We start from the raw sequence: 15,049 nt of genomic DNA on the forward strand, positions 1-15,049 counted from the left end.
ATCATAATAATGACTTACTGTCTCATAATGATGAATTACTGTCTCATAATAATGACTTACTGTCTCATAATAATGACTTACTGTCTCATAATAATGACTTACTGTATCATAATAATGACTTACTGTCTCATAATAATGACTTACTGTCTCATAATAATGACTTACTGTCTGGTAATGATGACTTACTGTATCATAATAATGACTTACTGTCTGGTAATGATGACTTACTGTATCATAATAATGACTTACTGTCTCATAATGATGAATTACTGTCTCATAATAATGACTTACTGTCTCATAATAATGACTTACTGTCTCATAATAATGACTTACTGTCTCATAATAATGACATATTGTCTCAATAATGACTTACTGTCTCATAATGATGACTTACTGTCTCATAATGATGACTTACTGTCTCATAATGATGACTTACTGTCTTATAACTATTACTTACTGTCTCATAATGATGACTTACTGTCTCATAATGATGACTTACTGTCTCATAATGATGACTTGCTGTCTCATAATGATGACTGACTGTCTCATTATAATGACTTACTGTCTCATAATAATGACTTACTGTCTCATAATAATGACTTACTGTCTCATAATGATGACTTACTGTCTCATAATAATGACTTACTGTCTGGTAATGATGAGTTACTGAATCATAATAATGACTTACTGTCTGGTAATGATGACTTACTGTCTCATAATAATGACATACTGTCTCATAATAATGACATATTGTCTCAATAATGACTTACTGTCTCATAATGATGACTTACTGTCTCATAATAATGACTTACTGTCTTATAACTATTACTTAATGTCTCATAATAATGACTTACTGTCTCATAATAATGACTTACTGTCTCATAATAATGACTTACTATCTCATAATAATGAATTACTGTCTCATAATAATGACTTACTGTCTCATAATAATGACTGACTGTCTCATAATGATGAATTACTGTATCATAATGATGACTTACTGTCTCATAATGATGACTTACTGTCTCATAATAATGACTTACTGTCTCATAATAATGACTTACTGTCTCATAATAATGACTTACTGTCTCATAATAATGACTTACTGTCTTATAACTATTACTTACTGTCTCATAATAATGACTTACTGTCTGGTAATGATGACTTACTGTATCATAATAATGACTTACTGTCTCATAATGATGAATTACTGTCTCATAATAATGACTTACTGTCTCATAATAATGACTTACTGTCTCATAATAATGACATATTGTCTCAATAATGACTTACTGTCTCATAATGATGACTTACTGTCTCATAATGATGACTTACTGTCTCATAATGATGACTTACTGTCTTATAACTATTACTTACTGTCTCATAATGATGACTTACTGTCTCATAATGATGACTTACTGTCTCATAATGATGACTTACTGTCTCATAATGATGACTTACTGTCTCATAATGATGACTTACTGTCTCATAACTATTACTTACTGTCTCATAACTATTACTTACTGTCTCATAATGATGACTTACTGTCTCATAATGATGACTTACTGTCTCATAATGATGACTTACTGTCTCATAATAATGACTTACTGTCTCATAATGATGACTTACTGTGTCATTTAAAAAAAATATGTTTTTATTAACAACAAATCAATACATAAAGCACATAAGGGAACACAAGCATACATAGATTACAAACAATAGACAACCGAGCTAGGGGCGGGGCTGGGGGGTACAATATCACATTACAATTACACAAGGACCTTAAGGGACATGCATATACTTACAATTCTAACAGCTTTTTTGTTAGTAGAGCACGGCTCACCTCTCACAGTTCTGGGCGACTTTAACCTCCCCACGTCTACCTTTGACTCATTCCTCTCTGCCTCCTTCTTTCCACTCCTCTCCTCTTTTGACCTCACCCTCTCACCTTCCCCCCCTACTCACAAGGCAGGAAATACGCTCGACCTCATCTTTACTAGATGCTGTTCTTCCACTAACCTCATTGCAACTCCCCTCCAAGTCTCCGACCACTACCTTGTATCCTTTTCCCTCTCGCTCTCATCCAACACTTCCCACACTGCCCCTACTCGGATGGTATCGCGCCGTCCCAACCTTCGCTCTCTCTCCCCCGCTACTCTCTCCTCTTCCATCCTATCATCTCTTCCCTCTGCTCAAACCTTCTCCAACCTATCTCCTGATTCTGCTTCCTCAACCCTCCTCTCCTCCCTTTCTGCATCCTTTGACTCTCTATGTCCCCTATCCTCCAGGCCGGCTCGGTCCTCCCTCCCGCTCCGTGGCTCGACGACTCATTGCGAGCTCACAGAACAGGGCTCCGGGCAGCCGAGCGGAAATGGAGGAAAACTCGCCTCCCTGCGGACCTGACATCCTTTCACTCCCTCCTCTCTACATTTTCCTCTTCTCTCTCTGCTGCTAAAGCCACTTTCTACCACTCTAAATTCCAAGCATCTGCCTCTAACCCTAGGAAGCTCTTTGCAACCTTCTCCTCCCTCCTGAATCCTCCTCCCCCCTCCTCCCTCTCTGCAGATGACTTCGTCAACCATTTTGACAAGAAGGTCGACGACATCCGATCCTCGTTTGCTAAGTCAAACGACACCGCTGGTTCTGCTCACACTGCCCTACCCTGTGCTCTGACCACTTTCTCCCCCTCTCTCTCCAGATGAAATCTCGCGTCTTGTGACGGCCGGCCGCCCAACAACCTGCCCGCTTGACCCTATCCCCTCCTCTCTTCTCCAGACCATTTCCGGAGACCTTCTCCCTTACCTCACCTCGCTCATCAACTCATCCCTGACCGCTGGCTACGTCCCTTCCGTCTTCAAGAGAGCGAGAGTTGCACCCCTTCTGAAAAAACCTACACTCGATCCCTCCGATGTCAACAACTACAGACCAGTATCCCTTCTTTCTTTTCTCTCCAAAACTCTTGAACGTGCCGTCCTTGGCCAGCTCTCCCGCTATCTCTCTCAGAATGACCTTCTTGATCCAAATCAGTCAGGTTTCAAGACTAGTCATTCAACTGAGACTGCTCTTCTCTGTATCACGGAGGCGCTCCGCACTGCTAAAGCTAACTCTCTCTCCTCTGCTCTCATCCTTCTAGACCTATCGGCTGCCTTCGATACTGTGAACCATCAGATCCTCCTCTCCACCCTCTCCGAGTTGGGCATCTCCGGCGCGGCCCACGCTGGATTGCGTCCTACCTGACAGGTCGCTCCTACCAGGTGGCGTGGCGAGAATCCGTCTCCACACCACGTGCTCTCACCACTGGTGTCCCCAGGGCTCTGTTCTAGGCCCTCTCCTATTCTCGCTATACACCAAGTCACTTGGCTCTGTCATAACCTCACATGGTCTCTCCTATCATTGCTATGCAGACGACACACAATTAATCTTCTCCTTTCCCCCTTCTGATGACCAGGTGGCGAATCGCATCTCTGCATGTCTGGCAGACATATCAGTGTGGATGACGGAACACCACCTCAAGCTGAACCTCGGCAAGACGGAGCTGCTCTTCCTCCCGGGAAGGACTGCCCGTTCCATGATCTCGCCATCACGGTTGACAACTCCATTGTGTCCTCCTCCCAGAGCGCTAAGAACCTTGGCGTGATCCTGGACAACACCCTGTCGTTCTCAACTAACATCAAGGCGGTGGCCCGTTCCTGTAGGTTCATGCTCTACAACATCCGCAGAGTACGACCCTGCCTCACACAGGAAGCGGCGCAGGTCCTAATCCAGGCACTTGTCATCTCCCGTCTGGATTACTGCAACTCGCTGTTGGCTGGGCTCCCTGCCTGTGCCATTAAACCCCTACAACTCATCCAGAACGCCGCAGCCCGTCTGGTGTTCAACCTTCCCAAGTTCTCTCACGTCACCCCGCTCCTCCGCTCTCTCCACTGGCTTCCAGTTGAAGCTCGCATCCGCTACAAGACCATGGTGCTTGCCTCACGGAGCTGTGAGGGGAACGGCACCTCAGTACCTCCAGGCTCTGATCAGGCCCTACACCCAAACAAGGGCACTGCGTTCATCCACCTCTGGCCTGCTCGCCTCCCTACCACTGAGGAAGTACAGTTCCCGCTCAGCCCAGTCAAAACTGTTCGCTGCTCTGGCCCCCCAATGGTGGAACAAACTCCCTCACGACGCCAGGACAGCGGAGTCAATCACCACCTTCCGGAGACACCTGAAACCCCACCTCTTTAAGGAATACCTAGGATAGGATAAAGTAATCCCTCTCACCCCCCCCTTAAAAGATTTAGATGCACTACTGTTCCACTGGATGTCATAAGGTGAATGCACCAATGTGTAAGTCGCTCTGGATAAGAGCGTCTGCTAAATGACTTAAATGTAAATGTAAAATTTAACCGTCTTAAAATACAGTTACATTTCTTTTTGTAGGGTACGAAAATGTGTGTGACTTACTGTCTCATAATAATGACTTACTGTCTCATAGTGATGAGTTTCCTGTTACCTATGCTTCAGCAGTAGAGCGAGGAGGGACATTTTTTGTGCGGGATTTTACGGCTTTGATTGATGTTGCTGCGCACGGGGATGTAGCAGGTTCATTATGCATTTCATAGTAGTTGAAGTAGAGGAGGGTGCGCTACTTCTTCGGAGGAGTGTGATCTTGACTGGCCATCATTTGGAGTCAATTCAGCTGCTGGAGAAAAACTGCAAGCCACAGATTGGTGACTGAAACCAAGGGACTACATTTCGCAAAGTTCTCTGACACGCAAAGAGCTGGTGGTAAGATATTTGGCATTTGTGAACGTGTTAATAACGAATAATAACACACTTAGTCGATATTATCAGTATTTGATTTAAAACGTGAATTGCCTTATTTCGTTTTAATTTTACTAGACTAAATGTCAACTTTCAGGCAAAGAAAGCACCTAGATAATGCAGTGTCAGTCATGCGAATCGATTCACTGTTCATCCGTTGATATTTATCAGATAACATATTTGGTATATGTTAACTACTTTCATAAATTGGGAAAGGTAACCTGTGTGTTTTTATCAAGAGAACAGATATTCGCGTGGCTTTGTAGGTCAAGAAATCTGGACACACAAAGATAGCCTATCTATCACAGCTGTAATGAGACACCTGTCTGACTGTGAGTCAGTAACTAAGGAGGAAAAAGACTCCTGAGCTTAGTCCCGACATCCGTTGTTACGTTGAATTTAGGTTGAAAATCTGTATCCCTTAAAAACTAAAAATGTCCCCACCGTTGACCCCGCAGAGAGTAGTGTTGGTGTGATACCAAACCAGTGATATGAATGCGGGTTGAAAACGAAGCAGATGCTGTGCTCTTTAGGAGGAACATTTTATTGGGTGTTGTTTTAAACAAGACACAGGCAGAACATGTGACGTATTTCTCTCATAGCCTCTCTCTTTCTCGCTCTTTCTTTCTCTCTCTCAATTCATTTCAGTGGGCTTTATTGGCATGGTAAACATATGTTTACATTGCCAAAGCAAGTAAAATGGATAAACAAAAGTGAAAAACAGTTTCTCTCTCTCTCTTACATATTCTCTCTCGGCCTCATGTGCGCCCTCTCTCTCTCTGTCTCTCTCTAACTCTCTCTCTCTCTCTCTCTCTCTATTTAGTCGTCATGCTCTCTCAATTCAATTCGAAGAGCTTTATTGGCATGGGAAACCTATTTCACTTGCCAAAGCAAGTGGAATAGATAATAAACAAAAGTGAAATAAGCAATAAAAAATTAACAGTAAACATTACCCTCACAAAAGTAAAAAAAGAATAAAGACATTTCAAGTGTCACATTATGTCTATATACAGTGTTGTAACGATGTGCAAATAGTTCAAGTACAAAAGAGAAAATAAATATGGATTGTATTTACAAGTGTTAGTTATTCACTGGTTGTCCTTTTCTTGTGGCAACAGGTCACAAACCTCTCTCTCCATTTTATTTTTTCTCTCTCAGCCAACAAATGGTTAAATGTCCTCTTTATCTCTCTTTAAACTTTATTTCCTGTATAGACAGTGTCCTGACTAGTATAGGTGTCACGACTTCCGCCGAAGTCGGCTCCTCTCCTTGATCAGACAGCGTTCGGCGGTCGACGTCACCGGTCTTCTAGCCATCGCCGCTCCACTTTTCATTGTTCCATTTGTTTTGTCTTGTTTCCCCGCACACCTGGTTTACATTCCCTAATCACACTACATATATATTCCCTCTGTTCCCCCCCATGTCTTTGTGTGGAATTGTTTTGTTACGTGTTTTGTGTGACGCGCCAGGCTGGTTTTTCCCCGGGTACCGTGTTTAACCCGAAGTATGTTTAATTGTTAAACATTTGCATCATTGCATCATCACTTTTCATTTAGCCTTTGGCTGGAGGTTTTTTGACGCAGTTGCGTCCGTCTGTTGTTGCTTCTGCCAAATAAAGTGTGCACCTGATCACAACTCTCTGCTCTCCTGCACCTGACTTCTACACCAGTAGATCACAACTCTCTGCTCTCCTGCACCTGACTTCTACACCAGTAGATCACAACTCTCTGCTCTCCTACACCTGACTTCTATACCAATAGAGCACAACTCTCTGCTCTCCTGCACCTGACTTCTACACCAGTAGAGCACAACTCTCTGCTCTCCTGCACCTGACTTCTATACCAGTAGAGCACAACTCTCTGCTCTCCTGCACCTGACTTCTACACCAGTAGAGCACAACTCTCTGCTCTCCTGCACCTGACTTCTACACCAGTAGAGCACAACTCTCTGCTCTCCTGCACCTGACTTCTACACCAGTAGAGCACAACTCTCTGCTCTCCTGCACCTGACTTCTCCACCAGTAGAGCACAACTCTCTGCTCTCCTGCACCTGACTATATACCAGTAGATCACAACTCTCTGCTCTCCTGCACCTGACTTCTATACCAGTAGAGCACAACTCTCTGCTCTCCTGCACCTGAGTAGCGCACAACTCTCTGCTCTCCTGCACCTGACTTCTACACCAGTAGAGCACAACTCTCTGCTCTCCTGCACCTGACTTCTATACCAGTAGATCACAACTCTCTGCTCTCCTGCACCTGACTTCCATACCAGTAGATCACAACTCTCTGCTCTCCTGCACCTGATTTCTATATCAGTAGAGCACAACTCTCTCTCTCCTGCACCTGACTTCTCCACCAGTAGAGCACAACTCTCTGCTCTCCTGCACCTGACTTATATACCAGTAGATCACAACTCTCTGCTCTCCTGCACCTGACTTCTATACCAGTAGAGCACAACTCTCTGCTCTCCTGCACCTGAGTAGCGCACAACTCTCTGCTCTACTGCACCTGACTTCTACACCAGTAGAGCACACCTCTCTGCTCTCCTGCACCTGACTTCTACACCAGTAGATCACAACTCTCTGCTCTCCTGCACCTGACTTCTATACCAGTAGATCACAACTCTCTGCTCTCCTGCACCTGACTTCTATACCAGTAGATCACAACTCTCTGCTCTCCTGTACCTGACTTCTACGCCAGTAGCGCACAACCTGACAATAGGGGAGTCCTTGTCCTGTTGCACATATTCCTAGGGCTCTAAACTGGATAGATTGTAGGACAGAGATCATCAACTTGATTCGATCCACAGGCCACCAGTTGGGGAACCCTAATTTACTGGATCATTCAAACTAAGAGCTTGATTGACCGTGTCCCGACTAGTATAGGGGATTCATTGTCTAATAGGAAGAATACAATAGTTTTGTTTTCTACTGTTTTACTTTTGTGTGATTTGCCGGCCTTATCAGCATCACCGTTAAAGCAGTTCTGTACAGGATGCCTATGTAGCCATCTAACCTAACCAATATCCTCGCCTTAATTTGATCCACTTTGGTCCAACTGTACATATATTGGTTTGATTATTTAAACAATTGGCTTTTTGTGAGGAGTCTTTCCCTGTGAGTAACCAGCAGAAAGGTGGCGGCAGACAGAAAGAACTCACTCATTATTTTTAGGAAAAGAGGAATTTGCCATTTTTAGAACAGAGGGGTGATGGTAGAAAATGCATTTTGTTAGCTTTTTTTAATCCTAACATTGCAGCCACATGATTCTGCCCCATTCTGACCACAGTGGCATTCCCCTGGCATTCTTCTCATTGGGGAAGGTTGGCTTTGTGTACAATCATTGAAGCTGTGCCAGACGGTTGGCAGGACTTCTAGAGATGGAGTCTTTCCCAGAAACTGCCTGAGAGGGTACACTCTTAGAAAAAATGGCTGACCCCATAGGATAACTCTTTTTAGTTCTAGGGAGAACCCTTTTGTGTTCCAGGTAGAATCCTCCCCCCGGAACCAATAATGGTTCTTCAAATGGTTCTCCTATGGGTACACCCAAAGAACCCTTTTAGGTTCTAGATAGCACCTTTGTGCTTTACATCTCAAATGGCACTCTATTCCCTATATAGTGCACTACTTTTGACAAAAGCCCTATGGGGAAGTAGTGCACTATATAAGGAATAGGGTGCCATTTGGGATGCACTTTGATACTGGCTCAGGCCATGAGCAGGGGCCATTGACCGACAGGTTGTGAATCATTCACTGTCATTATACTGTCACTTCTGTTTCCATTTCCTACTTGCCTGGATAGTTATATAGTGTCAACTCCTTGCCTGGCTAGTTATATAGTGTCAACTCCTTGCCTGGCTAGTTATATAGTGTCAACTCCTTGCCTGGCTAGTTATATAGTGTCAACTCCTTGCCTGGCTAGTTATATAGTGTCAACTCCTTGCCTGGCTAGTTATATAGTGTCAACTCCTTGCCTAGCTAGTTATATAGTGTCAACTCCTTGCCTAGCTAGTTATATAGTGTCAACTCCTTGTCTGGCTAGTTATATGGTGTCAACTCCTTGCCTGGATAGTTATATAGTGTCAACTCCTTGCCTGGCTAGTTATATAGTGTCAACTCCTTGCCTGGCTAGTGGTGTAGATGAGGCTGGGCCTAGTCATGCTATGGATGGTGGTGTAGATGAGGCTGGGCCTAGTCATGCTATGGATGGTGGTGTAGATGAGGCTGGGTCTAGTCATGCTATGGATGGTGGTGTAGATGAGGCTGGGCCTAGTCATGTTATGGATGGTGGTGTAGATGAGGCTGGGCCTAGTCATGCTATGGATGGTGGTGTAGATGAGGCTGGGCCTAGTCATGCTATGGATGGTGGTGTAGATGAGGCTGGGTCTAGTCATGCTATGGATGGTGGTGTAGATGAGGCTGGGCCTAGGCATGTTATGGATGGTGGTGTAGATGAGGCTGGGCCTAGTCATGTTATGGATGGTGGTGTAGATGAGGCTGGGTCTAGTCATGCTATGGATGGGGGTGTAGATGAGGCTGGGTCTAGTCATGTTATGGATGGTGGTGTAGATGAGGCTGGGTCTAGTCATGCTATGGATGGTGGTGTAGATGAGGCTGGGCCTAGTCATGCTAGAGATGGTGGTGTAGATGAGGCTGGGTCTAGTCATGCTATGGATGGTGGTGTAGATGAGGCTGGGTCTAGTCATGCTAGAGATGGTGGTGTAGATGAGGCTGGGTCTAGTCATGCTATGGATGGTGGTGTAGATGAGGCTGGGCCTAGTCAGGTAATGCTAGTGGATGAGGAGGGTATAGTGGGGAAGGGTAAGCGACTAGGGGTGTTGGAGGAGGGTGTCAAGCAGATGAGGAAAAATGTGGAGAATAAAGAAGGTGGGAGAGGAGAGGCCGGTGTTGTCAACGGCACTAAGGAACCTTTTCCTGGTGCTGGGGAGGAAGCCCCGACTAGAATGGGAGGTGAAGATGAGGAGGAAGGTGAGGAAGAGGACGATGAGGAGACTTTCTTTTCAGACTCCTCCTCAATGGGTCCTGAGCTGACAGCCAGTCAGGCAGAGGGGTCAAAGTGCACGGTGAGAGAACTGTCAAGGTTACTGAATGAGACTAAAAGGAAAAAGGTTCATCTTTAAGCTTTTTTTGCGATCTGGGTAAGATCAGTACAACACACTATGAAAATCAAATCAAAACAAAGTTTATTTGTCATGTGCGCCGAATGCGACAGGTGTAGACCTTACAGTGAAATGCTTACTTAAAGGCTCTAACCAACAGTGCAAAAAAGGTATTAGGTGAACAATAGGTAAGTAAAGAAATAAAAACAACAGTAAAAAATACAGTGAAAAATAACAGTAGTGAGGCTTAACAGTAGTGAGGCTATAACAGTAGCGAGGCTATAACAGTAGTGAGGCTATAACAGTAGTGAGGCTATAACAGTAGCGAGGCTATAACAGTAGCGAGGCTATAACAGTAGCGAGGCTATAACAGTAGCGAGGCTATAACAGTAGTGAGGCTTTAACAGTAGTGAGGCTATAACAGTAGTGAGGCTATAACAGTAGCGAGGCTATAACAGTAGTGAGGCTATAACAGTAGTGAGGCTATAACAGTAGCGAGGCTATAACAGTAGTGAGGCTATAACAGTAGCGAGGCTACATACAGGCACCGGTTAGTCAGGCTGATTGAGGTAATATGTACATGTAGATATGGTTAAAGTGACTATGCATATATGATAAACAGAGAGTAGCAGTAGCGTAAAAGACGGGTTGGCTGGTGGTGGGTGGCGTGACACAGTGCAGATAGCTCGGTTAGCCAATGTGCAGGAGCACTGGTTGGTCGGGCCAATTGAGGTAGTATGTACATGAATGTATAGTTAAAGTGACTATGCATATATGATAAACAGAGAGTAGCAGCTGCGTAAAAGAGAGGTTGGGGGGGGGCACACAAGGCAAATAGTCCGGGTAGCCATTTGATTACCTGTTCAGGAGTCTTATGACTTGGGGGTAAAAAGTGTTGACAAGCCTTTTTGTCCTAGACTTGGCACCCCGGTACAGTTTGCCATGCGGTAGTAGAGAGAACAGTCTATGACTGGGGTGGCTGGGGTCTTTGACAATATTTTGGGCCTTCCTCTGACACCGCCTGGTGTAGAGGTCCTGGATGACAGGCAGCTTAGCCCCAGTGATGCACTGGGCCATACGCACTACCCTCTGTAGTGCCTTGCGGTCAGAGTCCGAGCAATTGCCTAATCAGGCAGTGATGCAACCATACTCTCGATGTTGCAGCTGTAGAACCTTTTGAGGATCTGAGGACCCATGCCAAATCTTTTTATTTTCTTGAGGGGGAATATGCTTTGTCGTGCCCTCTTCACGACTGTCTTGGTGTTTGGACCATTCTAGTTTGTTGTTGATGTGGACACCAAGGAACTTGAAGCTCTCAACCTGCTCCACTACAGCCCCGTCGATGAGAATGGGGGCGTGCTCGGTCCTTCTTTTCCAGTAGTCCACAATCATCTCCTTAGTCTTGGTTACGTTGAGGGATAGGTTGTTATTCTGGCACCACCCGGCCTCTCTGACCTCCTCCCTATAGGCTGTCTCGTCGTTGTCGGTGATCAAGCCTACCACTGTTGTGTCGTCTGCAAACTTAATGACGGTGTTGGAGTCGTGCCTGGCCGTGCAGTCGTGGGTGAACAGGGAGTACAGGAGGGGACTGAGCACGCACCCCTGAGGGGCTCCAGTGTTGAGGATCAGCTTGGCAGATGTGTTGCTACCTACCCTCACCACCTGGGCGCGGCCCGTCAGGAAGTCCAGGATCCAGTTGCAGAGGGAGGTGTTTAGTCCCAGGATCCTTAGCTTAGTGATGAGTTTTGAGGGTACTATGGTGTTGAACGCTGAGCTGTAGTCAATGAATAGCATTCTCACATAGGTGTTCCTTTTGTCCAGGTGGGAAAGGGTAGTGTGGAGTGCAATAGAGATTGCATCATCTGTGGATCTGTTTGGGCGGTATCACTGTGATCACTTATGATAAAGCCAGTGACTGATGTGGTGTACTCCTCAATGCCATCGGAAGAATCCCGGAGCATGTTCCAGTCTGTGATACCAAAACAGTCCTGTGGTTTAGCATCTGCTTCACCTGACCACTTTTTTATAGACCGAGTCACTAGTGCTTCCTGCTTTAATTTTTTCTTGTAAGCAGGAATCAGGAGGATAGAATTGTGGTCGGATTTACCAAATGGAGGGCGAGGGAGAGCTTTGTAAAAATGAGGGGCATGGTGTCCTTGTCACGCTCTGATCAGTTTCACATGTCCTTGTGCTTGTCTCCTTCATTGGTTTGGAAAGACAGAGCGGTGAAGCCAAGGTTATGCATTGTCTACGGCTGTTTGATGGGCGGGTGACCTCAGTGGTGGGGGAGATGCGGGAGCGGACTGTGGAGTTTTATACTGAGTTGTATAGGGCAGAAATGTGTGATCCTATCTGTGCTCAGCTCTCTCTGGCACAGAGGGATGAAATGGACATTCCCCTGTTGTCCCATGAACTGGCAGAGGCCGTAACCCAGATGTCAGAGCGGTGAAGCCAAGGTTATGCAGTCGATGGACTCCCAGTGGAGTTTTATGAAAAATTCTGGGGAATAATTGGACTGGACTTATTTTGCATGTTGCGTGAGTGCGTCGGGGTAAGAGAGTTGCCAATGAGCTGCCGTCCGGCGGCTCTGACTCTTCTGCCCAAAAAAGGGGCCTTCTGTGAACTTAAGAACTGCAAGCCTGTGGCATTACTCTGTGCTGACTACAAGATATTTGCCAAGGTCCTCGCTAACTGAAGTCCCGTCTGCACTCTATAGTGCACAAGGACCAGACATATTGTGTACAGGGATGCTCAATCACTGACAACTTGTTCTTAGTCAGGGACATGTTGGACTTGTCGAGACTGCTGTAGCATACTGATGTTGGCTGGAAGGAACCTGCATGCGCGCTGCTGAGGAGAACTGGCGGATTAGGGTTGGACCGAGGCCCTAGCAGCTATTAAGGCCCAAATGAGAAGGGGCTGTGGAGCCTGGGCTGTGGGTGTGGGAGGAGCCTATCTTCCATCCTTTTGAGATCGTTTCAGTCACTGCAGAAGCGACTAATGGCAGCAGCGGGTTTACTAAGGGTGGAAACCCTGGAAGTCCTGGCACAACAAACAGGACTAACATCTAAGGGGACCTCCAGTGGAGGGTTCTACATGAAGCCCTGGCCACTAACAGGACTAACATCTAAGGGGACCTCCAGTGGAGGGTTCTACATGAAGCCCTGGCCACTAACAGGACTAACATCTAAGGGGACCTCCAGTGGAGGGTTCTACATGAAGCCCTGGCCACTAACAGGACTAACATCTAAGGGGACCTCCAGTGGAGGGTTCTACATGAAGCCCTGGCCACTAACAGGACTAACATCTAAGGGGACCTCCAGTGGAGGGTTCTACATGAAGCCCTGGCCACTAACAGGACTAACATCTAAGGGGACCTCCAGTGGAGGGTTCTACATGAAGCCCTGGCCACTAACAGGACTAACATCTAAGGGGACCTCCAGTGGAGGGTTCTACATGAAGCCCTGGCCACTAACAGGACTAACATCTAAGGGGACCTCCAGTGGAGGGTTCTACATGAAGCCCTGGCCACTAACAGCTGGTTGGCACGGAAAGACTCGGGAGTCAGACAGGGGTGTCCTTTCTGTGTCATGAGTGAAACTGTGCATCATGTGTCCCTCCCCCGTTTCTCTTTCTCTCTCTCTCTCCCCCGTTTCTCTTTCTCTCTCTCTCTCCCCCGTTTCTCTTTCTCTCTCTCTCCCCCGTTTCTCTTTCTCTCTCTCTCCCCCATTTCTCTCTCTCTCCCCCATTTCTCTCTCTCTCCCCCGTTTCTCTCTCTCTCCCCATTTCTCTCTCTCTCCCCCATTTCTCTCTCTCTCCCCCGTTTCTCTCTCTCCAGTCTCTCTCTCCCCAGTCTCTCTCTCCCCAGTCTCTCTTCTCCCCAGTCTCTCTCTCCCCAGTCTCTCTCTCCCCAGTCTCTCTTTCTCTCTCTCTCCCCAGTCTCTCTTTCTCTCTCTCTCCCCCGTTTCTCTCTCTCACTCTCGTTCTCTCCCCAGTCTCTCTCTCCCCAGTCTCTTTCTCCCCCGTCTCTCTCATATTGATTTTTCCTCCACTCCATCTTATAGTTCCTCATACTCCCTCCCTCAAAGCTTGTTGAGTTTCTGGGTTGTGTTGACAGACATTTGTCTCAACAATCCTAAACTGCTTACACATGGAGATGTTACACACAAAAATCTCAAATCAATCAGCCACGAAACAGAGGCAACAGGCCATAGGGGTGCCTGGGGCTCTGGGAAAATAAACACAGTTGAGAACATTAACACTCGGGGTCTGGGGTTGGATGGATGCTCCACTGGCTACCAGCAGCTATCTGTTTGGAAAATGTGTTTACATTTTACAAGCATATTTGTTTTGGAATATGACTGACTGCTGATTGTGCAGATCAAGACAACTTTTGTTTATTTCTTCTTTGGTCAAATTTCCACAGAAAAATAATCTAAATGAAACTGTTGCCACAAGTAACATTGTTCGAGAAGAGGATTCCAGAGATTCCATGGCTATCAATGACTACATGAAGAATATACAAGATTTATACAGTATAGATGTATACAGTATAGATTTATACAGTATAGATTTATACAGTATAGATGTATACAGTATAGATGTATACAGTATAGATGTATAAAGTATTGATTTATACATTATAGATGTATAAAGTATTGATTTATACAGTATAGATGTATAAAGTATAGATTTATACAGTATAGATGTATAAAGTATAGATGTATACAGTATATATGTATAAAGTATAGATGTATACAGTATAGATGTATAAAGTATTGATTTATACAGTATAGATGTATAAAGTATAGATTTATACAGTATAGATGTATAAAGTATTGATTTATACAGTATAGATGTATACAGTATAGATGTATACAGTAGATTTATACAGTATAGATGTATAAAGTATAGATTTATACAGTAAAGATTTATACAGTATAGATGTATAAAGTATTGATGTATACAGTATAGATGTATACAGTATAGATGTATACAGTATAGATGTATAAAGTATTGATATATATACAGTATAGATGTATACAGTATAGATGTATACAGTATGGATGTATACAGTATGGATGTATACAGTATAGATTTATACAGTATAGATGATAGATGTA

At 45.0% G+C, this 15,049-nt stretch overlaps 1 protein-coding gene across 1 annotated transcript in view; it reads left to right on the plus strand.

Moving 5' to 3' along the window:
• The first annotated feature begins 4,625 nt into the window (after positions 1–4,625).
• Positions 4,626–15,049, plus strand: part of LOC115120304 (four and a half LIM domains protein 3-like) — a 162,987-nt gene continuing 152,563 nt past the window's right edge. Inside the window, exon 1 of the mRNA XM_065018021.1 lies at positions 4,626–4,770. The gene's annotated coding sequence lies outside the window, so the exon portion shown is untranslated. The remainder of the gene's footprint in view (positions 4,771–15,049) is intronic.

Source organism: Oncorhynchus nerka, linkage group LG4 (genome assembly GCF_034236695.1).
Source record: "Oncorhynchus nerka isolate Pitt River linkage group LG4, Oner_Uvic_2.0, whole genome shotgun sequence".
Lineage (NCBI taxonomy): Eukaryota > Metazoa > Chordata > Actinopteri > Salmoniformes > Salmonidae > Oncorhynchus > Oncorhynchus nerka.